Source organism: Ursus americanus, chromosome 22 (assembly GCF_024610735.1).
Source record: "Ursus americanus isolate L20-20 chromosome 22, mUrsAme1.1.p, whole genome shotgun sequence".
Taxonomy (NCBI): domain Eukaryota; kingdom Metazoa; phylum Chordata; class Mammalia; order Carnivora; family Ursidae; genus Ursus; species Ursus americanus.
In genome coordinates, this window is record NC_142148.1 from 12,960,062 (window position 1) to 12,982,888 (window position 22,827).

Consider the following 22,827-nt stretch of genomic DNA (forward strand, 5'->3'; position numbering starts at 1 on the left):
CATTTTGTTCTAAGGCAAAGGAAGGGCAGATCAGCAATCCCAGTGGTGCCAAAAGCGAGGCCAGAATCTGATTTAGAGAAAGAAGTTCCAGGTTTTCCTGATTTATTTAGATTATAAATTGATCTGGCCTGGCTAAGGAGGGAGACTCTGGCGGGGGGGGGGGAACGACTCTAGCGCCTCCTACACGGTTAGGATATCCAATTTGAATTTCAAGTAAAGAATTTTTTAGTACATCTTGCAGACCCCCTGTACTTTTATTTACTAAATATGACACCCCTAACTTGCATGAAGGAAGGCGAAGCCAGAGAAAGGAGATGCTGGACTGAAAAGTAAATGGCCTGGGACTTAGCATAACTCTGGAGCCAAGCTTCTCAGGTTCAAATCCTGGGTCCGTCACTTAACAAGCGTGTGACCTCGGGCCAGTCACTTAACCTCTGTGTGACCTGATCTCCCTATCTGTGTTATGGGCATAATGATACTTTCCTTGTAAGATGGTTAGGTCTACACTAAGTCACTGGTGCCCGCCAGTGCGCTTATCTACAGCAGGGTTTGTCTCCCCTTAGCAACTCAGCGCTGTTTCTGCTGCTACTGGTTGGTTGTCTGCGGGCTCTTTGCCCACCCCTGTCAGCCCCGTCCCCCTCCGGCCTCTGCTGTGGCACTGGGGACCGTGAAAACCGCGGTGGACAGCACCACCTTGAGTCGAATTCCTCCCCTTTCGGAGGAGGAAGCCGGTTTCTCCTTTCTTTCCTATTCCCGGACCATTTCCGAGCAACAGCAGCTCTTTCCACTTGAGTTCAAGTTAGTATCTCGGGAAGGCTCCCGGGCGCGTGGGCAGTTCCCCCTGCGGTCTAGCTGCGGGCTCCGGCTGCAGCCGGCAGCTCCAAAGGCAGATGCGTGTAGTTAAGAGGCGAGCGCCGGGCTTTCAGCAAAGGCGGTCGGGTGTTTGCAGACCGGGGCGAGCCCTTGTGAAAGCAGATAAAAGAAAACATTTATTAACGTGTCATTACGAGGGGAGCGCCCGGCCGGGGCTCTCACACGCCCCGCGGAACACTGGCTCCTTCCAGCTCCGAGGGAGGAGAAAAAGCAGAAAAGAGGCAAGGATTCTCTTCGTTTCCAGCCAAGCGGACCTGATCAATGGTCCTCCTCACTTTATTGCAGTATTTGATTTATTAGCGATGCCCCCCCCCGTTTGTGTGTTACACACACACACACACACACACACACACGGCTCTGGCTCGCGTCCCTCCCTCATTTCCAGCTCCTGGGCGAATCCCACAGCTGTTTCAACTCTCCGCCGAGGGCGAGCGGGAGCGAGTGTGTGTCGGGTGAGTGTGCGTCTGTGTCCCGGCGAGGGTGCGCGCTCGGCGCCGGGAGCGCGGCCAGCCGGGTCCCGAGGCATCGAGAGGCCGAGAGCTGCCCGGACACCCGCTCTCCGCCGCTGCCCCGTCCGGGGCCGGACTTCGGGACCAGGGCCGTGCGCGGGGGACAGCAGGACCGGGCCGGCCCAGCCGCGCGTCCATCGAGACAGAGGTAAAGCGCTGGCGCGCGGGGGGCGCGGGGAGGGCGCCGCGGCGGGTCCCCCGGCCCCGGGCCCCCGCCGCCCGCGGCTCCCGGTCCGGCGCCCCCGCCCCGGCGCGCGCTCGGCTTCCCCGCTTGGAGGCCGGAGGGCGGGCTGGCAGGCGGGGAGCCGGGCCGCGCCGTGCCAAGGGGCTGGCTCGGGCAGCGCGGCCGGCCGGGCTGGGGCGATGTAAGAGCGGCCCGGGCGGGGCGCGGAGCCGGACTTTGGCGAGGGCGGTGCGCCGGGGCGGGGGCCGGGGGGCGGTGGCTGAGCCCGGGGCGGGGGGGGGGGGCGGAGAGGCGGGAGGAGGCGGAGGGAAGGGAGGAGGAGCGGCGGCGGCACTCGCCGGGGATGCGGCGGCGGCGGCAGCAGCAGCGGCGCGGAGTCTCCTGCGCCCCGCGGCCCGGCCGGGCTGCGGCAGAGGCTGTGGCGCCCCGTGCCGGGTGAGGCCGCCGGGGCCGTGCGCGCCGGTGAGTGGGGCGCGCGGGGCCCAGGTGGGCGGGGCGGGGGCCCCCAGCCGCCGCAGCGCCGCCCAGGTGAGCGGGGGCCCGTCCCGACCGCCCGGCTCCGGCCCCAGCGCGGCGCGCGGAGGTGGGACCGGGCGCGCGGGAGGGAGGCTCCGGCGCCGGCGGGCCGCGGGGGATGACCCGTTTGACCCCGCCGGCGGGCCGGGTGAGCGGGCGAGGCTTCCCACCGCGCCCCTGACCCGCGGAAGCCACGCGGAGCCCTAGAGGACCCCGGGGGAAGCGCGCCGGGGCCCGCCGGCCGCGGGGGGATGGCCTCCTTGACCCCTTTGAGTTTAGACCCAACAGACCGGCTAGAAGCCAGACCACGTGGGGCTTGTCCAGGCAGGACACGGGAAAGCGGTGGGCCGGATCTTCAGGGTGACTGGGAACTCGCAGATACCGAAAGGGCAAATAGGATTGGAAAGACAAACTTCCTCCCAGGCCAGGTCAGAACCAGTTCTCATCGCCTTGTAGAGAGATGCTCCCCTCCGCGGGCTCCCGAGGGGTTCACAAGTGTGACGGTGAGGCGATTTCTAGGAGTGCACTTTTCTTTCTTTTCTGGGTTTTTTTTTTTAATTCTTTATAGTAGTTCATTCATTCGTTCTACAAGCATCTGTGGAGCATGCCCTCGTGCCCGGTACCGCATTAGTTCCAGGGAAAGGCGATGATTAGTATCTTGTTCCTGAACCAGAAGCTCTCTCGGTTCACTTTGAGAGCAGCCTCGTGATACGGAAAATGTAAAGGGACACCCGCAAATCCTAGTTTTGCACAGTGACCTCTGTCCGCGATTTCCTACCTGCCTAAGACCACGTCCCCTGCGCACAGTAGGACAATTCTCACCCTCCTTCCTGAAAGTTCTGCTTCCTTCCCTGCCCCCTCGCCTCTCTTGCCCGCAGCTTGTTTTAAGCACTTTTTGAGTTAAAAGTCAATATTTCATTAACCACGTAATTACATTCAGCTTACGTTTGAATCTGGGTATTTGCACGTCCGTGCCTGCCGGGATGCCCACCCCGGCCCCCTCCATCTGCCCCTGCCTCCTCGCCACAGCGCCACCCTCCCTTCCTTCGGGGCAGAGAAGGGGAGGCTGCTCTCGAGCGAGTTCTCTGGGGACAGAGAAGTGGGTAGGATGGGCTTTCCCTGGAGGACACCGGTGTCTCTCCCCAGAGCAGCAAGAGCCGCTCTCATCTTGTAGTGAATACTGAAGGGGATTTCTTATCTGTGCTACCCAATGCAGAACCAGTGGAGGGTTTTAATTAAATTAAAGCCATTCATACATGTATAAAGGGCGTGGGGAGACAGACTGGAGACCACTCACCTTGTGAGAGAGGCTCTCCCAGCTTTGCTTGTCCTACATCATGGAGGGGAGAACGCTCATCAAAACAGCTGGTCCGGGGGTGTAAATGAGTGTTCTAAAGAGCAGCTCGAAGGGCAGCCGAGGCGGGCTTGGCTGATGGCTCCTCGGACTTTTGCACATGAAGGACCTGCCTTCCTCGGGCCAAGTGTATGTACATAAATGCCCAGTGTTGACATAACTGCCATGGCTAAGAGTCAGTGTGGGTTTGGGGTTTGGACTTTGCATATAGTTTGGGGTTTTTTTTTTTTATTTGAATTTATGGCTTTTTAAAAAACCCTAATAACATGTTAAGTTTTCAAACTTAAGGGTTGAATAATGAGTCAATTGTAAAAAGCCTGGGCTTGGAGGACGACCGTGTGGCTGTGTGTGTGTGTGTGTGTTCAGGAACGCACACACGCATGCGTGTGTCCCCTGCCCAACAGCTCTGTTCAGCCGCCATCCGGAGGACCTAGTTGAAGTGCAGTTGCACACCCTAACGTGTGCGCCCTTTGATTGGGGACGACCTTTCCCTCTTCCTTTCCTTGGATAGGTTTAGTTTATCTGTTTGGACACACCTCGAGGGGGCAGCTTCTGGTCTCCTAAGTTAGCCAGACTGAGAATATCACCGGACTCTGCCAAGTCTGTTCTTAGGTTTGGTCCCCCAGAAAGAAAAAGCCTTGTCTTCCAAAAGAATATCAGAATTACTGACCAGCTTGCAGTTGGAAGAAAGAGCTTAATCTGGACTTATGATGATGGATAACACGTAGTGTTTTCTGAGCTAAACACTGATCTGTATGCACATCTGATTTGTACACAATAACTCACTTAATCCACACAAAAACCCTGTGAGATAGGTCCTGTGATTTTCATCATGTTAAAGAAGAGGAGAGGGAGGCACAGAGAGGATCGTGACTTCCTGACAATGGGTCCGTGGTACAGCCCGGATCCTGAGGCTCCAGGGTCCACTCTGACCCGCTGCACTCTCCTCCTTCCATGACTTGGTCTTTCTTCCAAACGTTGAAGAGGAATGTGCTCAGTGGAAGAAAACACATTTAGACAATAAAAGTTGGAAAGGCGGAAGCCTGTCGATAATCCCACTTCCCTCCAAGAGTCTCCACAATTTGGGGGAATCTCAGATTTGTATTTGGTTTGCAGGACGGTTTTGCCCTAAGGAAAATGTGCCATGTTTCCTGCCCTCCCCCACCCCCTGCAAGTGTGCACACACTCTCCCCTACTCGGAATGCAAAGGGACAGATCAAATGTGGCTGATCGAAAAAAGCACGACCTCTGGGGTGAAGGTTGATGCCCGCTGAAGGCACAATGGTGGAAGGGTTAACATTCTCCTACAGGTGAGGCCCTCTTGTGGTTGGCGATGGAGTCACATTGGCTTGTCCCTGGAGAGGTGGCCCTGAGGTTCCCAGCTTTGTGTCAGGCCCGGGGCCCTGTGTAGCTGGGGGACATGGGAGATGGGGCTCCTCAGGGCTGACCTGCAAGTGAGGGCCTGAGCCTGCCTTGGGATGAGCCCTGCCTGTGGAGTCTGCAGAGCCCCTGATCAGATTCGAGGAGCTGCCTAATTGGAAGATCATTAGGATCATTATAATTAATTGGCATCCTGATAAATGGCGTGATTGCCTAATTAGGATGGTTGCTAGGGAACTAGGCCTCCCTTGGAGCCGAAAGGGGAAGTGGCGTTGGACTGGCCGTGGACGGGTGTTAGGGTTACACACCCAGCAGTGAAAGGGGTAGGGGAGGAGGCAGGGCACGAGAGCAGTCTCCACGCGCATCTGTTGGTGTTTACTGAGCAGCTGCTGTGTGCAAGTTGCACATGGAATATCAGGGGTGTTTTCACAAAAGGACTGTAAAGTAATCAGGATCCTTTCTCTTGTAAGCCACAGAAAGAGAGGGGGAAAAAATCTCAAACCAGCATAAGGGGGAAAGAAGGGACATGTTGGCTTTTATAATCAAAAGCACGCTCAGGTAACCAGTTTCAGGCACAGCTGGGGTTAGGGCTCCAATGCTGTCCCGAGTATCCGTTCCCCTGCATCTCTGTTCTTTCTTCCATGGGGCTGGTTTCCCTCCGGCTCCAAGGGGGTGGGCAGGCCCTGGCTCCATGGTTAGGGGAGCCAGACTGCCTGGCCACCTGCCCAGCTGTGTGATCTGGGACGCATTAGGTAACCTCTCTGTGCCGCGGTGTTGTCATCCAGCAAATGACGACCGTAGCACTTATCTCCTGGCTTGTGGTAAAGGATGAAACGAGATCATCAATGTCAAGTGCTTAGCACGGCGTCTGAGCTCGGCAGGGCCTCGGCGAACACTGGCTGTTATCATAATTGAGGTGTCCGTGTTGGCTGCCTAAGAGTGGTCCTCTTGTTGTCTCTGGTTCAAGCCCAACAGGAAAGAACAAGCGTCTTTTCTGGAAAGGCCCATCCTCGCCCCAGGCGTCCCTCTGATGGGACTGGTTTATGTCATGTGCTCACTCCAAACCAGCACTGGGCGAGGAAGTGATTCCGCCAGGCTCCCGGGCCCCGCCCTGGAGCTGGGGACCCAGCAACTGAGCCCCCGAAGCCCTGGAGAACACAAATTGGGGGGATCCCAGTGCAAGGAAGCCTCGTTACTGGGGAGGCGAAGAGCCAATACCTATGACGAGGGGGAACGCTAATGTGGTCAGACAGGCCTATTGTCATTTTGGTCAAGATGGGCACCGTGGAAACAGCTGCTGGGTGAGCAGGGTCCCCTCCCTCTCCCCTCAGCAGGCATCGGAGGCCTGACTTCTCTGCCTTCATGTCTGAAAAATCTAGCCTGGCCTTGTTTCTGTGTTTTCTGGCGGCCAGGGGGCAGATGTTCTCATTACATGAGAATCATCTGGACGTATTTGTTTTTAAAAATGCCAAGTCCAGACCCTGCTGAATCAAATTCCCGAGGAGGGCCCTGGGTGCTGGGGAGTACCACGTGTGGGCTTGGGAAAGGGGCCTCTGGAGTCTGCCTGTCTTGTCTTCCTGCCTAATGCAGGGGCTGCCAGGGGGCAGGGGAAATGCTCTACGTGAGGTTAGGGGTGTGAAGGTATTAGGAAACTGCTGTACCGAGCAAGAGAGCGTTCCTCCTATTTGTCAGGCCACACGTGTTTAATGAGCAGCTACTGTGTGCCAGGCACTGGTTGGGCACTGGGATGAACAGGAGAGAACCCTGCAGATAACACACAAGCCAAGTCCACAAGGAAGGCGCTTTCGGGAAGTGACAGGCGGTACAGTGGAAAAGAAATAGGCTCTGATGGGGAAGGGGCAGGGGGGCACACTCTGGCAGGTGACAGTCAGGGGAGACCTCTCTGGAGATGTGACCTCTGAGCTGTGACCTAAATTTTGAGAATGGGCCAGCCTCGGCAGGATCTGAGGGAAGAGCATTCCAGCTAGAGGGAACAGCCAGTGCAAAGGCTTGGAAGTGGAGAGGAGTGGCCTGAGACACCTGTTCAAAACACAGACAGAAACCTGGGCGGGAGGAGGGGCCGAAGATGAGGTCAGGGGTGAGAAATATGGGTCACGGTGAGAAATTTAGATCTTATTTCAAAGGACATGGAAAACCACCGAGGAGTTTTAAGTCTGGGAACGATATGGTTTCTGTTGTAGAAGGATCTTCGTGGCTAGCCCGTGACGGATGCTCCATGAGCAGCAGCTGGGGCGGGGGGGGGGCTGCTCCTGGCCTGGGTGGCAGTGCTGTCAGTGAACACAGAGTGAAATGAGTAGATTGGAGATCATTTTGGAGGCAGAGCCTGCGGAACTTTCTGGTGCGTTGCATGTTCCGAGTGAAGGAAGGAGCTGTGGCTTCTCGGGCAGTTTCACCCCCCAGGGGATATTTAGCGATGTCTGGAGACACTTTTGTTTGTCACAACTGGGGAGAGGGTGCTATGGGCATCGAGCTGGAGGCCAGGGGTGCTGCTGATCATCCCCCGGGGCACACAGGGGCCCCCCTGACAAATACCATCGTGCCAGACGCAGAGGTGACTAGACAGCCTGTGGAGGGGGAGGGGTTCCTGAACGAGAAGACGAGGAGAGAGGTTTGGGGGCAGGGGTACGACCTAGAGTCGGTCGCAGCACTGTTGCATTTGGGATGACCTGGGGGTCCGAGCGCTCGGCGGCTGCTGGCTACGCAAGTCGAGCTGGTGGCGTCTGGCCGCCTACATTTGGGAGTCATCGGAGCGCCGATGTTATTTGAGGCCGTGGGAATGGCCACGATCATCTAGGGAAAATGTATTTTGTTCTCTGGTGCGCTCCCTCCTCCCCTGGTGCCTGTCCTGCGCCTACTTGGTGAATATTTTTAGCACACCCCACATGCTCCCCTCTTGATGACGCTCCTGAGAAATTCCCAAAGGCCGGGGCTGAGCCTCCCCTTGTCCGTCTCCTCGTTGCTCAGTGATGAGCAGTCAGAGCTAAATAGGCACCACCTACGACACATGCCCTTGGGAATTTAAGGTCAGGTGGGATCTTGGGCCTCACAGGCAACAGGATGCCTCCCTGGTAGAATACCTGTGGACGTGGTCTTCGGAGCTTCTGCTCCAGCCCAGACCTAGACTGAATGGAATTCTCTGTCACCAGAGACTGCCGCCATTTTGAATTCTACACAGTCTCTTCATATGATTCCAAAGCATACGTTGTCCAGGGGCCCTGGCCTCTGACATGTCGCCTCGTCTTATAAAAGCCTGTCCTGCTGCTTTGCACACCTGAGCCCTGCTTGAAACACAGGTGAATCCTACCCCAAACTCAGAGTCATGAGTAGGTCTTGTGAGTTGATGGACAGGGCCATCCCCCAGGACCATGAGCAGTACCCAAGGTGTGTTTGGCCAGGTGGAAGCCAGATGTATTAGGTGAAGAGTGTTGCCAATAGACTTTCTTCTTGGCTCCCAGGCAGGGCCCCAGTGGGTGACTTGACCCACCTCAGCAGCCAGAAGAGAGGAGCTTTTTGAAAAGAGAATGACAAACGATGAGCTCCCAGAAGTTCAGGAGATATTCGTGCTCTGGTGAAAATCGGATCACCCAAAAGCTGCATTACTGGCCTGAGCTAGAGACAGGCACTGTCCACAGACTTGTGAATGGAGGCCGCTTTTCTGGATATTTCCGAGAAGAGGAAATCCTACTACAGTTCTTAGTGGCTTAGTACCCTAATCATTTGAATGTGAATCAAGATGTATTCACTGCAAGTAATAGAATTCCTGGCTGTTAGTTCTCACTTGACAAGAGTCTGAGGCAGGGGAGCCTTGGAGCCAGTTTGTTTGAACAATAATGTCTTCAAAGACCCAGGATCTTCCTGTCCTCTGGTTCTCTGTCCTTGTCCTGTCTTTGGCCTTGCTGCTTCATGGTCTCAAGATGGCTGCTGCAGCTCCAGACATTACATCTCCACACAAAGTGGAAATAAAGAGCAGAACTCCATGCTGTTTGTCTTTTAATCAGAGAGCAGAATCCTTCCAAGAACACCCTCCCCCCAGCAGATTGGCTTCATGCCTCTTTGGCGCAGGGTTGGGTTTTGTACTCACACTGGCAAAGGGAAATGGGCTTTTCATTTGACTTAGCTTAGTGGTTCCCCAAATTCACAGATCAGACACCTTCTTCTTAGAGCAAATATTTTTGCCAAGCTTACCTGAAATAAATTCATAGCTAATATAACCTATCTGCACGTTTTTTATCTGATCAAATACCCTGACCGTAATTTAAAGGAAAACCAAGAGGAAAGTGAGTTATAGGTAAACCTATGTATGGCAGTATCTTAGACACAACTATGCAGGAGGACATGACGAAGCAGTCAGATGCCTGCACTCGTGTGGGATCACAAGAATTTCTGACCGTTACAGACGCAGTGGGGTATGAACGTGTGGTTTGGACAGCTCAGATACCACAAGTGCTACGGCCATAAACAATGGGATTTTCCCAAATAGTGAACGATTACCCCAAATTTCTAAACAAACTACAGTCTTCCCTCAGTTTACTTAGTGGTTGCATTCCCAGAAAATTCGGTGTAGAGTAGAACCAGGCAAAACATCTTTTGCGTTTATATGTGACGTGGGGCTCATTTCTGAGGTCAGGTAACTAATTGTAAAAGCTCTTTCACCTCCGTGACTGTCTTGTGGGGCATTGGAAAGTCGTGCTGGAAATGGGGCTGTTCTTCACTGCAAATTTGCATCCCTCTACCCCCACCAGATGCCAGAAACATCCCCTAGTCATTGTGACAACCAAAAAACCCTAACAAATTTCCGCGAACACCCCTTCAGGCTGATTTCACCCTTCTCAGAACCATGGGCTTATTAGACTAATGCTGGTTTATTGCCAAGACAAGGGTCCACCTCCTTAACGAAGTTGGGGTCCTATACACCGAGGCATGACCTTGGAGGGGGCACCCAGCTCTGCCTCAGAGTTGTCCCCAAGCTCCTCTTCCTGCTCATCGCCCTCCTTATTGACATGTTCTTGCGTGCGTCTGGGTATCAGTGGCTTCCATCCGGGGAAGGAGATGAAGAAGGTATAGAAGACCGGACATAAGACACATCTCTGAGAATCGGGGTGTCCCAGTGGTTAGGAGGGTGCACTCTAGAACCAGACCTCCTGATTCACATACCAGCTCTGCCCCTCTGAGCCTCAGATCCCTCTTCTGTAAAGTGGGGGTAATCCTGGTTAGCTTCCTTGCGGCCTCCCCCCATCCCCCCGCCCGGCACTCACAGCGAGACACTAGTACAGTGAGTGGCTGTGTGGAAATTGCTTCCAAAAGTCAGGCGTCATTGCTTATACTTGTAGATCCTTTTTACCTTTTTTTCGTTAGAATATGATTGACCTATAACAACGTATTGGTTTTAGGTGTACAATATAATGATTTGATACACGTACATTTTGTAAAATGATTACTACAGTCAGTTTAGGTAATATCCATCATCACCCAGTTAAATGTTTTTTTTCTCGTGGTGAGAATTTTTAAGATCTATTCTCTTAGCAACTTGCGAATACACAACGCAGCATCATGAACTATGGTCACCACGCTGTACATTGTCGCCGGTTATAACTGGAAGTTTGCACCTGTTGACTATCTTCCCCCAGTTTGCTCACCCCTCACTCTCCACCTCTGGCAGCCACCAGGCTCTTCTCTGAGTTCCGCGTTTTATTTGGAGATCCCTCACCTAAGTGAGCTCGTACAGTCTTCGTCTTTCTCTGTCCAACTTACTTCGCTAAGCATCATGCCCCCCACGTCCATCCACGTGGTCACAAGTGGCATGGTCTCCTTTTTCGTGGCTGAGTGATATTCCGTGGCACGTATCTACACACCACCTCTTCTCCATGCGTTCATCCCTTGGCGGACCCTGATGCTGTTCCATGTCTTGGCGTCGTGAATAAGGCCACAGCAGAAGTCGGGGTGCAGGTAGCTTCTCGAGACAGTGAGTTCATTTCCTTCATATAAATACCAGAAGTGAAATTGCTAGATCATAGGGTAGTTCTGTTTTTAATTTTGGGGGGAGCCGCCCACTGCTTTCCACGTTGCTTTCTTTTTAGCTTCTCGAAGGAGTTCTGCACCACCTCTCTCAACCGCCCTGCCTGTAAGGAAGGCTGTGGTTCCCCACCCCCCACCCCCGCCGCAGGGGAGGGAGTCCAGCTCAGACAGATGGCCACAGGTAGAAGAGGTAACTAGGCCTAGAGCTCGAGTCTGGGGCTCCCTGAGCTGAGGGGCTCCACCATGTGCCACTCCCCACCCTGACCCCAGTCCCCTGACTTTTAGGCCTCAATCAGGCCAGCTCAGGAAGGGAGCAGACCTTGGGGACCAACCCTGTAGGGCTCCAAGCCCGTCCTCGGAGCCCAAGGTGGGCTTGTCCCCACGTACTCAGGACCTGCTCATAAGGGAGCAGGAGTTCCTAGCCATCTCCAGGGCCGCTTGTAAAACTCCCAGCGCCCAGGCCACACTCGGACCAATTAAATCAGTGCCCCGGGGGTGGGGCCGGGGCAGCAGGGTAGTTTAGCGCTCCCAGGTGACTCCAGTGCACCCCTGACGTTTCAGACTGCTAAGATGGGGTGCCTTCTGCTAGGCGTTTCTACAAATGGGTGGAGGCAGCTGCTGTGATAAAACCCTCCTCCCGGAGGCCTGTCGTGCCCATAGTGAAGTCCAGACTCCCTGCCAGAGGCTGCCCTGCCCCGCGCCGCCTGGCCTCCGCCCCCAACTCACACCCGGCTCCTCCAAGCTTATTACACTGTCGCACTGGCCATATCAAAGCTTGTTCCAACCTCGGGGCCTTTGCACTTGCTGTCCCCTCTGCCTGGACATCACAAGTCTGGCTCCTTCTGATCCGTCAGGTCTCAGTGCAAATGTCACATCCTTAGATAATGCCTCGAAGGATGCCTGTTTTGTGTTTATAACACCACCCTCTGGAATCATCTCAATGTTTCCTTTGTCCTCCCTCCTCTCACTAAAAAGTAAGCCCCATGGCTACATGAAGCTGTTCTGTCTCGTTCACCTCTGTATCCCCAGCGCTCAGAACAGGGCCTGGCACTCTGCGTGCTCAGGAGATATTCTTTGGGTGAAGGAATCTGGGAAGGAGCCTTCAAGATGCCCTGCTGGGTGTGAATCTAGTGTTTGGGGATCCGTTGCTGAAGGCAAAGGAGTCAAAACCAGTTTGTCATTTGCAGAAAGCAAAGGTGGGAGTGGGGAGGGTTGCTTTTGCACGCTCACCGGTCTGCGGACCCTCCTGGCATCTGGCATCCAGCCCAGAGCCGGAGCTGGGGTTGGTGCTGACATCGCTCACAGAGGGGTGGCCATCGCCCTCAGGCCACAGCAGGGACGTCAGGCACTGCGGAAGGGCTGGCAGAGGGCTCCGCTTGGGACGTGAATGCTAATGCACGAGCTCAGTGGCGTGACATTTCTGCAGGTGCCCTGGGAAAGACTACTCTCCCCCCACCCATATTGGCGCCTCCAGAAAGGAGCTGTCACAGCTCACGAGACCCACTGCTCGCACCTCCTCTCCTGAACTCACTCCTGAAAGCTCACATTTCTACATACCAGGCAGCGTTCTAAGTGCCTGCTCAGGTGAGCGCCTGATAACGCTGTGACACTGGCTGTCTTCGTCTGTTCAGGCTGATGTAACAGAAAACCAGAGACTAGAAGGCTTATAAGCAACAGAAATTGCTCACCAAGGTCAAGGTGCCAGCAGATTCAGAGTCTAATGAGAGACCGCTTCCTCGATGGCAGATGACACCTTCTCATGTCCTCACATGGCAGAGGGGCAGGGGAGCTCTCTACGGTCTATTTTAGAAGGACACTAATCCCATTCACGAGAGCTCCGCCCTCCCAAAGACCGCACCTCCTAATACCATCCTATTGGGGATTAGGCTTCAACATATAAGATTTTTGGGGAGACACACACATTCCATCGAGAGCACAGAGACCTTCTAATCCCCGTTTTTCCAGACTAGGAAAGTGGGGCACAAAGAAGGCTCTCCTTGTTCTGTCCTATTATAGTAGGACGTCACAGGCTGGCTAAACGGGGCCTCTATTCAGCTCCCAGAAATGTTTAACCTTCACACTGTTTTGAACATTGTTTCAAGTTGTCAGAACTTTAAAAATTTGAGATTTTATCTTTTAAAAATTAAAGTTCCCAGCTTGTGAAAAATAGGGAGGCGTGGGCCACCCTGAGTTCCCATCCCCACTGATCATGGGTTCTCCACTTTGCCACAGCCCCCCCCCCATTCCCTCTTGTCTGAGGCTACAGTCGGGTTCACTTGCCATTGGACATGGCACTTGCCCTGCTGTTCTCATTGTGGAGAACGTTTCTCATTTCTTTGTTCTTAACGCCTCTATCCAAAGGGTAGAATGAGAGCCAGAGAGAAGGGAGCATGTGGGTTTTTCTTACGCTGGGCCCACTTCACTCATTTCCGTCACCGGCCTGGCCCACGTGGGCCTTGGAGTTCCTCCTCCACTACAACTTCGTTCAGATCAAACAGCCCCATTTCTAGAGGCCACACGTTGCAACTTTGTTTATGATAATAAGGGAAGTCTGACATCTGTGGGGTGCTTGGCCAGGCATTTCCTCACCACTACAGTGCTTTCCATCAAGGCCTGTTACCATCTCCATTTTGTGATTCGGGGAGCTGAGGCACCCTCTGTGGTACCCCCACTGGAGTAGGAGCTCTGTAGGCTTGTTCATCTTGGTACCATCAGTGCTCAGCTCACTGGCTGTTTGAAACAATGACTGAAAGAACAAATGAATGAGTTCTCCTCTAAGTGTTCATCTGATTTAAGCCATTGGCCACTGGAGACCAAACATCTTGATTCATCATCAGTCATTTGTGACATTTTAGTCAGAAGAATGGGCTCGAATTCATGTCATTCAAGGCTCTTTGGTTGTGTTTCTGCTTTGTGTAACAGCTCGCCTTCAGCTCAGTGGCTTAAAGCAACAGTGTGTTTGTAACAATTCTGTGGGTTGCCAGGCTGGTTCTCTTGCTTCCTGTGATATCTGCTGGAAGGTCCAAAATGGCTCCCCTCAAATGGCCAGCAGCTCGGGCTGGTCACCAGCTGGGAGTTCATTGGGGCCATCTGCTGAATCCCTCATCCTCCTTCCCATGACTTCTTCCCACGACTGTTTGCACTTCCGCACAGTATGGTGGCCTCAGGGTAGTTCCTGATTCCTAGGAACACAAAAATGAAAGCTTCTAGGCCTATCTAAAGCTTTAGCTTAGAAAGCTCTAGGGCTCCCCGAGCAGGAGTTGCTGGAGGAGGCTTCCAGTGCGACAAGTGCACCCCTGATTTTTCCTTCTGCTCTTGACATTCCTTTTAAGAGTCAAAAGACCCACAAGAGGGTCTGACTGACCAGCTTTGGTCACATGATCACCACTGGGTCACATGGCAGGAGAGGGTGACGCACCTTGGCAGAAGAGAGTAAACCCTCAAAAGGAAATTGGGCTTCTAGGATCAAAGAAGAGGACCAGATGCTGGACAAAGTTAGAAACCACTACACAGCCCCCGAATAAGTGACTCCCCCAGGGTGAGCAGTTAACATTTTTGAATGAATGATTAGAAGATGGATGGATGGATGGATGGATGGATGGATGGATGGATGGAAGAATGAATGCATTTTTTTTAAATCTAGTGTAAGTAGAATGCCCAGTGGGCACCTTGTGTGGCTCAGTCGGTTAAGCATCCCACTTGATTTCAGCTCAGGTCATGATCAGGGTCGTGAGTTCGAGCCCCGCATCAGGCTCCACGCTGGGCGTGGAGCCTGCTTAAGATTCTCTCTCTCCCTTTCCCCCTCCCCACCCCCCCAAAAAAGAATGCCCAAGTCTGTGTAACATCTCTTCTAGAGCAGGGGCCCCATAACTCAAGCACTGCTGGGGGTCTGAGAGCCCTCTTTATGGGGCAAAATCAGCTCCCAGAATTCCTGCTGTGCCTCAGCATCCTAACCCCAAAGATGGGGATCATTTGAGCTGGCTTCTAGAAGCAAGAGTGTGGGCAGTAACGAGGGAACCACCAGCCCAGGGAGTGTGCTCCCGCCTCCCCAGACCCCACGCCACCTGGACTCTGGCAGCCGGTCCTCACGCCCTCTCCAGCCACCGTACACAAAGTACACCTGCTGATACCCGGCGAACCACCGGTGGGAGAAGCTGATCCGAGCTCAAGGAGCACCCCTAACCGATGGCTTTCCTCCCTTGGCAGTCTAGTTCCAGCTGCTGATTAGACTGCACAGCCGGCCCGGGTTGGAAATGGACCTGTCATGCGAAATTCGCTCCATTCGCGTCTCTAAATTTAGTGAGTTATTTGGTAAAAGTTGCTTCCGGCTCCTTCCCCCGCCATGAGTACAAGCTTCTCAAATAATTGTAAGGGCCGGGCCGTTTCCAAGGTGAGCTAATGAGAAGCTCATCTGCTAATAGCAGGGGCATGACGGGTGAGGGTGGCACACACGGCTGTGGATTGGGTGGAAAGGGAAGAAATAATTGGATTATTAATACTGGGGCTGCCAAACTAGATCTTGATCCCTTTATGTTCTTCTCAAAGGGAACTACAGTCTCTGGAACCATAAATATGTGTCCCATGGGGGTACTGAGAACGTGTGGGGTTAAAAAACAGAGGGGACTGGAATCCTCAGTCCCGGTCGAGGCAGTCTACACTGAGAGCCAGCCCACAATTAGGGGTGAATAATGACTCTGTTCAGGTCCAACCTTATTGCTTTTGGCCAAAGGCCTTTTGCAGAAATAACTTTGTAACTTGCTGCCAGGGAACTTTTGTCCACAGCTGAGACAGAAGAACAAAGAACAGAGGTGGGAATTTGTATCTGATTCCCATTTCCCCTAAACACCTAGCAAGAACAACAGGTGTGGCCTACCTGGAACGTGTGGGCTGGGGGAAGGTGATGGCCAGCCTCCTCTATGGCAGGCTGCCACTCCTGCTCCCGCCATACTGGTCTTTATTCTGTTCTTCATACCAACCAAACTCATTCCTACCTCAGGACCTTTGCACTTGCTTTTTCCTTTGGTTAGAAAGCATTTGCCTTATAACTGGCTTCTCACCACCTTCTGGTCTCAGCTCAAACATCACCCCTTCTTAGGAGCCTCCCCTGATTTACTCTCTGTCCCATTTCCCTGACAGTTTTCTTCAAAGCTCTTAAAACAACCTGAAATTCATCTTCATTTATTATCTGTCTCCCCCACCAGGATGTCAACCCATTGAGGGCAGAGGCCTGATCTGCTCCATGTTCATGGCTGCTCCCCAGCCATCCTGCGTAGCACCTGGCACATAGTAGGTGCTCAGGAAAGATTACATAGCTTTGAAGGGTTACAAATAGGCCTCCAGCCAAGCTCCAGAGTTGCTTTGTTTGGTGTGCTCAGTGTTTAAAATGTATTGAATGTTTTCACTTTAGAAATGATGTCTCCATTGCGGTCCAGTCCCCACCCCCCAACCCATCCCCCTAAATCCAGACCATGTCACTCCTTTCTCCTGCCTGGCCCCTGCAGGCATTTGAGTTTGAGGCCCCACTTTAGACAAAGGCCACTGCAGACAGGTGTCTCTCTCCCAAAGGTAACCCAGCAACATCCTGGCTTTTCCTGAACCTAGACCATGGGCCACTCTGCTGGGCTCTGCCCAACCCCTTTCCATTGACTTGGTAAAGGCATGGTTTCTGGTGGGCAGGACCCAGTAGTCTCCTCTTAGGGGCCATGTTTTAGGGGTCATACCATAAATGACATGTAATATCATTGTGTTCTCTTCTGAGCCTTCTGAGTCACCAGGGAGGGAGTCCCTGTAACCCCTCCTTTTTGGTCTTCAAGGAGGCCCGTTCCCCTTGTAAGAAAAATATCAGTGCCCTTGACAAGCAAGAAGCCAACTGCAATGTCTGCACCTGTTTCTTTATGTTGCTCTCCGTTTATGGCAGGGGTTCTCCCCTGGGGGTGATTTTATCCCCCAGGGGACATGAGGCAATGTCTGGAGACATTTTTGCTGTCCACGGTCGGGGGTGGGTACTACTCACATGTCACCAGTAGGGAGGCCAGACAGGCTATAGACCCCTATAAATGCACCCCCTCCAAAGAATGGCCCAGCACCCACCCCCGACAAGCCAGCCAGCTGCCCGATGACACGGGCACAGTGGCCTCCCCTCCTGGATGGCTTTCGTGGGCACAGTGGCTGTGGGCTCAGAGGGCCAAGGGGCGAGTCATTTCCCAGCACGGCAGGAGGGAAGTGAGGGCAGTTAGGGGCCAGTTCCCTGAAGCCAGGTCCCACACTTCACTTGGGGTTTCTGGGTGTGTTGGTGGCTTCCTTTCTACTTAAAAACGAGGAGAGAGAAGGTTTTTTTAAAGTGGGAATTAATGGTTTCCATGCCGATGTAACAGGAGAAGCTCCATTCTCTGAAGTATGGGGGTCTGTGGGAGTGCTTGCTCTGGCTTTCCACGTCCAGCGCAGGCTTTTCTCTTTGCCTCTTCGGCTCCCTTCAGAACCCTCTGGACCTGACACCACGGAGGCTCATATGTGGGGTCTGGGGAGCCTTTGGGTCACCCAGGGCTTCCTGAGGCTCGGGGATCTTTGAATTGGGCGTGGGTACAGACTCCAAAGCTTGCTAGATGCAGACACGGAATCTGACTTGGTTTAAGTTTCACTTCCTAGAAAGGGTCCTGTGTCCCCAGGAGAGGCCTCTGTGGCTCTCCCTGCATGGTCTCTGGGCCTCCAGGACTTGGCAGGTCCCCCCGTGTTTCCAAGACGGCTGCAGGATAGCCAGCATGCTCATCTATGCTGTGACCTTGACACTCCTCCATGGAAAGTTGGGGTCCCTGTCCCCTCCTTTTGAATCTGGCCAGTCTTGTTCAATATAATCTAGTGGGAGTGACACTGGGGGGACAGCAGAGAAGATCGAGTTCAGTTGGAAAAACCGAGGCAGCACTGCCCATCGCTGGGACACCTGCCTTCCAAGCAGGAAGCTGCCACATAAGAAATCAGAGCCCACCCTGAGGCCACCATATGTGGAGGAAGCCCAGGCTACAAGGAGAGCCCCCTCTACCCCCGAGGTCCTAGCCAACTGCCAGTAGCAGCCACCTGAGGAATCAAGTCCCCAGCCCTTCGGTCATTTCAGCTGTGGCCTCAGCCATTCTAAAGCAGAGACCAGCCAGCCATGCTATGTCCTGCGTGAGTCCCCGATCATGAGTCCCTGAGAATTTAAAAAAAAAAAAAAAAGAAAGACTTTATTCTCTTGCTAAGGTTGAAGGTCAGTAGTTACAGAGAAATAGTCATTGGAGCATGTGGCATGTGCCAGTCTGTCCTCCACTCAGTCATCCTGCATTCATTCAACAACATCTAGAATCTCACATCTCGCGCCCCTCACTGCCCCTGTCCTGGTCCAAGCCCTGTCCAGGCAGCCGTCCCACCGGCCTCCCTGCATCCGCGCTCACGCCCTACAGTCTCTTCTCCACATGCAGCCAGAAGGATCCGGTTAAAACCTACATTCAATCTCCGCTTTCCCAGCCTGGAACCTTCCAGATCCTTCTCTCCAAATATTAGCCTTCCCATTGCTCAACTCCACCGCAGCCATACTTGGCGCCTTTCTGTACCTCACACCCCCAGGCACACACCTCCCCCAGGACATCTGTACTTGCTTTTCCCTAGGCCTGGAACACCGTTCCCCTGAGTATCTGCAAGGCACGTTCCTTCACCTCCTTCAGGACTCTGCCCAACTGACCCCCCCATTTAAAGATGCAACCTTTCCGCCCACCAGCACTTCTGACCTCCCTCCCCTGCCTCACCCCCTTAGGACTCATCACCTCATGCCTATGATTTATATGGGTGTCTGACTCATGACAGATTGTTTATTTCTGGATCCCCAGCACGTAGGATGGGGCCTGTGTGTGGTAGGTGCTCAGTAAATATTTGTTAACTGACTGGAAGAATGAGCACCCAGGCTGTGCCAGGGCCTGGGACTATTCAGAAAAGAGACAGCCCAGGGTGCCTGGGTGGCTCAATCGGTTGAGTGTCCAACTCTTGGTTTCAGCTCAGGTCATGGTGTCAGGGTCCTAGGATCAAGCCCCGCGTCAGGCTCCCCACTCGGTGCAGAGGCTGCTTGAGGATTCTCTCTCTCTCTCTCTCTCTCTCTCTCTGTCTGCCCCTCCCCCTGCTTGCAAGCTCGCTCGCTCTCTCAAATCTTTTTTAAAAATCCTTCAAAAAGAAAAAGCCCTATCCCTGCGGAACTTCCAGTGAGAAAACAACCCCCACAAAATGAAGACCAGAATAGAAGAGTGCGCAAAGAATCACGTGTGTGATGAGTGTTCTGAAGAGAACAAACCTTGCATGAGGCCAAGAGTAACAGGGGTGCTTGCTTCCAGGAGGGCGGCCAGGGAAGGCCCTCCCTCCACCTGTCAGACTCCACCCATCCCAAACTTCAGAGCTGTGCCCAGGGAACAGTCTGTTTGGCTTGGCAGATGAGGAAACTGAGACCAAACTGGGACCAGAATTCATGACTCCCACGCCCACGTTCCTTCTGCTTTTCCACACCACCTTTTTCTTATCGGTTGACAAATAAGGATGAGGAAAGTTTGCCTACAGTAAGGCAGAGAGTTGGGCCCAGGCCCAGGCTGAGGGCTAGCAAGCCGTCTTGTCAGGTCTCTCTGCACAGAGGCAGGAGGCGGCTGGGAAGCCACCTGAGTCAACACTCCGTCTCTAGCTTGCTCTACTGTTTGGGCTCATTGAGTTGCAAGTGACAGAGAAAGCAACTCGGAGCAACCTAAGAAACAAAGAGAATTTGGGGCGCCTGAGTGGCACAGCGGTTGAGCGTCTGCCTTCGGCTCAGGGCGTGATCCCGGCATTATGGGATCGAGCCCCACATCAGGCTCCTCCGCTATGAGCCTGCTTCTTCCTCTCCCACTCCCCCTGCTTGTGGCTGTCTCTATCTCTGTCGAATAAATAAAATCTTCAAAAAAAAAAAGAGAGAGAGAATTTGATTCATGTTCCTAAGGAGTCAGTGTGTGAGAAAGCTGACCTAAGAAGAAAGAAAGAAAACAACTCAAACTAGTCAAAGGGGAAGAAGGAAACTATTGGCGCCTGAAACAAGAATCCAGAGGGAAATCTTCCTCCTTCAGGCTTAGCTGGATCCAGGTCTCAAATGTTTCCAAATCCAAGTATGTTCCAGTTCTCAGCAAATCTCAGCTGTGATGTCTGCTTGCTTTACCCACCCAGGGCCCTGCAGGAAACAGATGACGCCCTCCAATAAAGGTGTGAACAGAGTGCAAGAAAATGAGTAATGAGAGCAGATCCTTGGGGCTGGGGACAGTGGGGAGCATTTGCTGGAACCTGGAGAGGGCCACCCACAGGAGCTGTGGCCCCCAGCAGAGCAACAGCGGGTGTGGACAGTTCCCAGCACCTGGGCAGGGAAGACGCCTGGCAAGGCTCCAGGCCCCTCCTCTCACCTTCCCTTCTCCGGGCAGTGTCCCCCTTGGCCAAACCCCGTCAGGAGCGAGAGAGCACGGAGCCTGTTGATGTGGTCCATCCAAGGGAACCTCGAGGGCCCAGGGAAGCACAGAGGATGGGGAGGAGGTGGGCCAAGGGACGATATTCAGCGGCTCTGCCTCCAAACTGCATGACCGTGGGCAAGTTCTTGAAACTCGCCGTGCCTCAGCTTCCTCGCCTGCAAATAGAGCATCCAGCTTCATAAGGGTGTTGTAGGGGTGACAAGAGCTAATGGAAAGAGCGCTGAGAAATGGGCGGGGCCTGTGATAAGTACCCCCATAAATATTAGTTATTCTTCACCAGTGTTCTTTAAGGGTTTTTAGTGTGTTGGTCCTAGTGCTTCCTGTTGCAAAAGACAGCCCCTGCTCAGCCTATCTGACAGCAAAGGCTACTCGTTTGAGCCTGTGAGTAGCCATAAGGTTCAGCCCAGCGTCACCAGCATCCCCTCCGAGCCTCCCCCTTGCTGGAGGGAAGGGCTCTCGCACTCCCTGCACCCAGCCACCCACCCCCATGGTGTCTTCCCGTGCTCTCCCATTGGCCAGGCCTGGGTCACATGTCTGCCTCTGGGCCAATCACTGGAGCTAGGAAGCCGGAACGTGCTGATTGGCTCTACCTGGGTCACAGGTTCTGCCCTACAGTCAGGCTGCCCCTACCTAGCGCTGGAAGGGGGCAGCAGGGACCCCAACCACACCTGGAGGACTGTTGGGGGGGTGGGGAGAAAATTCTTTGCTAAGACAATAAATAGCTTAGGTGTCTGCTCTGTGTCAAGCACTGTTTCAGGAGTTAGGGATACAGATGTGAAACAAAACTGACAAAAATCCGTGCCCTCGGGGAGCTGACACTCTAATGGGGGTGGTGGTGGGGGGGGACCCATAAAGAAAGGTAAAATACGTAGTTTGTCAGAGGTGGTCAGTGCTAGTGGGAAGGGAAGAGACTTCTGTGCTAACCTACAAAGCCAAAATGTAAGCAAAGACCCAAAGGAGGTGAGGAAAGGGCCCTGAAGGTATCTGGATGAGGGCTCCAAGCAGAGGGAAGAGCATGTGCAAAGGCCCTGGGGTGGGGACATGCCTGGCATGTGCAAGGAACAGCACAGAGGCCATGTGGCCAGAGACGAGTGGGCTAGGGGCAAAATGGAAGGCGATGAGGTCAGAGAGGGGATGGGCAGACCGTGTAGGGTCTGGTTGGCCCTTTGGAGGGTTTGGGGTTTTATTCAGCCTGAGATGGGAGCCCTTGAAGGCTTTTCCATGGAGGGAGACACCCTGTTTGGTTTTAACAGGATCCTCTGGCTACTTGATAGGAGGAGGAGAGGGTAGAAGCAGGGAAACGAGGTAGGAGGCTGTTAGGATCCAGGCACGATGATCCTGCCCTCTCATTCTGTGCCTTGCACATAGTAGGTCCTAAATGGAAATCTGTAAAGTAAATGAAGACAGACGTGAGTGGTCGGGCTGTCTGGACCACCTGGCCCCAGGACATGGGCATCTCCTCACACCCTACAATCCCCTGTCTTCCCTTCTCCCTGAGGGTTCTTCCATCCAGTCAGTGCCTTGTTTTGTCTCTGGCCATGTCCTCCTCTCCCACCCCCTCAGCTGCCCGATCATTCCCAGACTCCTCTTAGCTACTTTTGCTGGCAATTTGGGGATCCTCAGAGGAACACTACCATCTGGGTCTTTCTGGACAGGCCCGGGTGCAGTCCTGGGAGCTTCCCCGAAGCTGTGGTCTGTGGGGCCGGGGGTCATTGGTCCCCCAGAGACTTGTTCCTCTCTGCAGATTAACAGATAAATCTAGAAACAGGAGTGACGTTGGGATACACTTGGGATACTAGACGTTTCCAGAGCTATCTTCCTCGACTGGCAAGCCTTTGCCAACGTCTGTGAGATGACACAGGACAAAGTGAAGGAGCCAGATGGACCTAGCAGCGAGCTGGTGGGAATGAGACGAGGTGTCCGAGGGAGAGTCAGAACATCGGGCCGCTGGTGGCGTACAGATTCACCACATACTGTCCGTTTAACCACTTTGAATCTTTTTCCAAGAAGGAAAAAAAAAAGGAGGCAGAATCCCATGTGTCATTTTTAATTGATTTCTTCAGCATCCAGAGAGAGGCTGGCACAAGGCCAGGGGAAGTCAGAGCTGGGGGAATTCATCCAAAATCGACCTACTGATGACTTGATCTGATGAAATAATTAGCCCCTGTTATTCTCCAGTCTCCAGTCTCAGAGCTTTGACTTCTATCCAGAGAGGGAGCTTCCTGGCTGGTGGGTTATAGTTGCTGGGGAGCAGGGGGTGAAGGGGACTCTGGTTGCGGTGGGGGAGGGGCATGAGAAAACCAACGTGGGTGCCAGGAACAGAGTCCAGCTGACCATGTCTCCCAGCTCCACACACCATCTGGCCCAGAGCTCCCAATACAGGCTGCAGCTCCCGGCTCCGTACCTCCCTTGACATGACAGGTCCAGAGCCCAAAAGACCCTCAGAGGACACCTGGCCACCTGCTGCTCCATTTGGCAAAT

At 53.7% G+C, this 22,827-nt stretch overlaps 1 protein-coding gene across 3 annotated transcripts in view; it reads left to right on the forward strand.

Annotated features, from left to right (window-relative positions):
* The first annotated feature begins 1,257 nt into the window (after nt 1–1,257).
* SULF2 (sulfatase 2) overlaps nt 1,258–22,827 on the forward strand; it is a 110,816-nt gene continuing 89,246 nt past the window's right edge. Inside the window, exon 1 of one of the 3 annotated variants that reach the window (XM_087853523.1) lies at nt 1,258–1,325. The gene's annotated coding sequence lies outside the window, so the exon portion shown is untranslated. Of the gene's footprint in view, nt 1,326–1,373; nt 1,531–1,887; nt 2,029–22,827 lie in introns of those variants that run through there. The other 2 variants (XM_087853522.1, XM_087853521.1) reach the window with 2 other exon arrangements.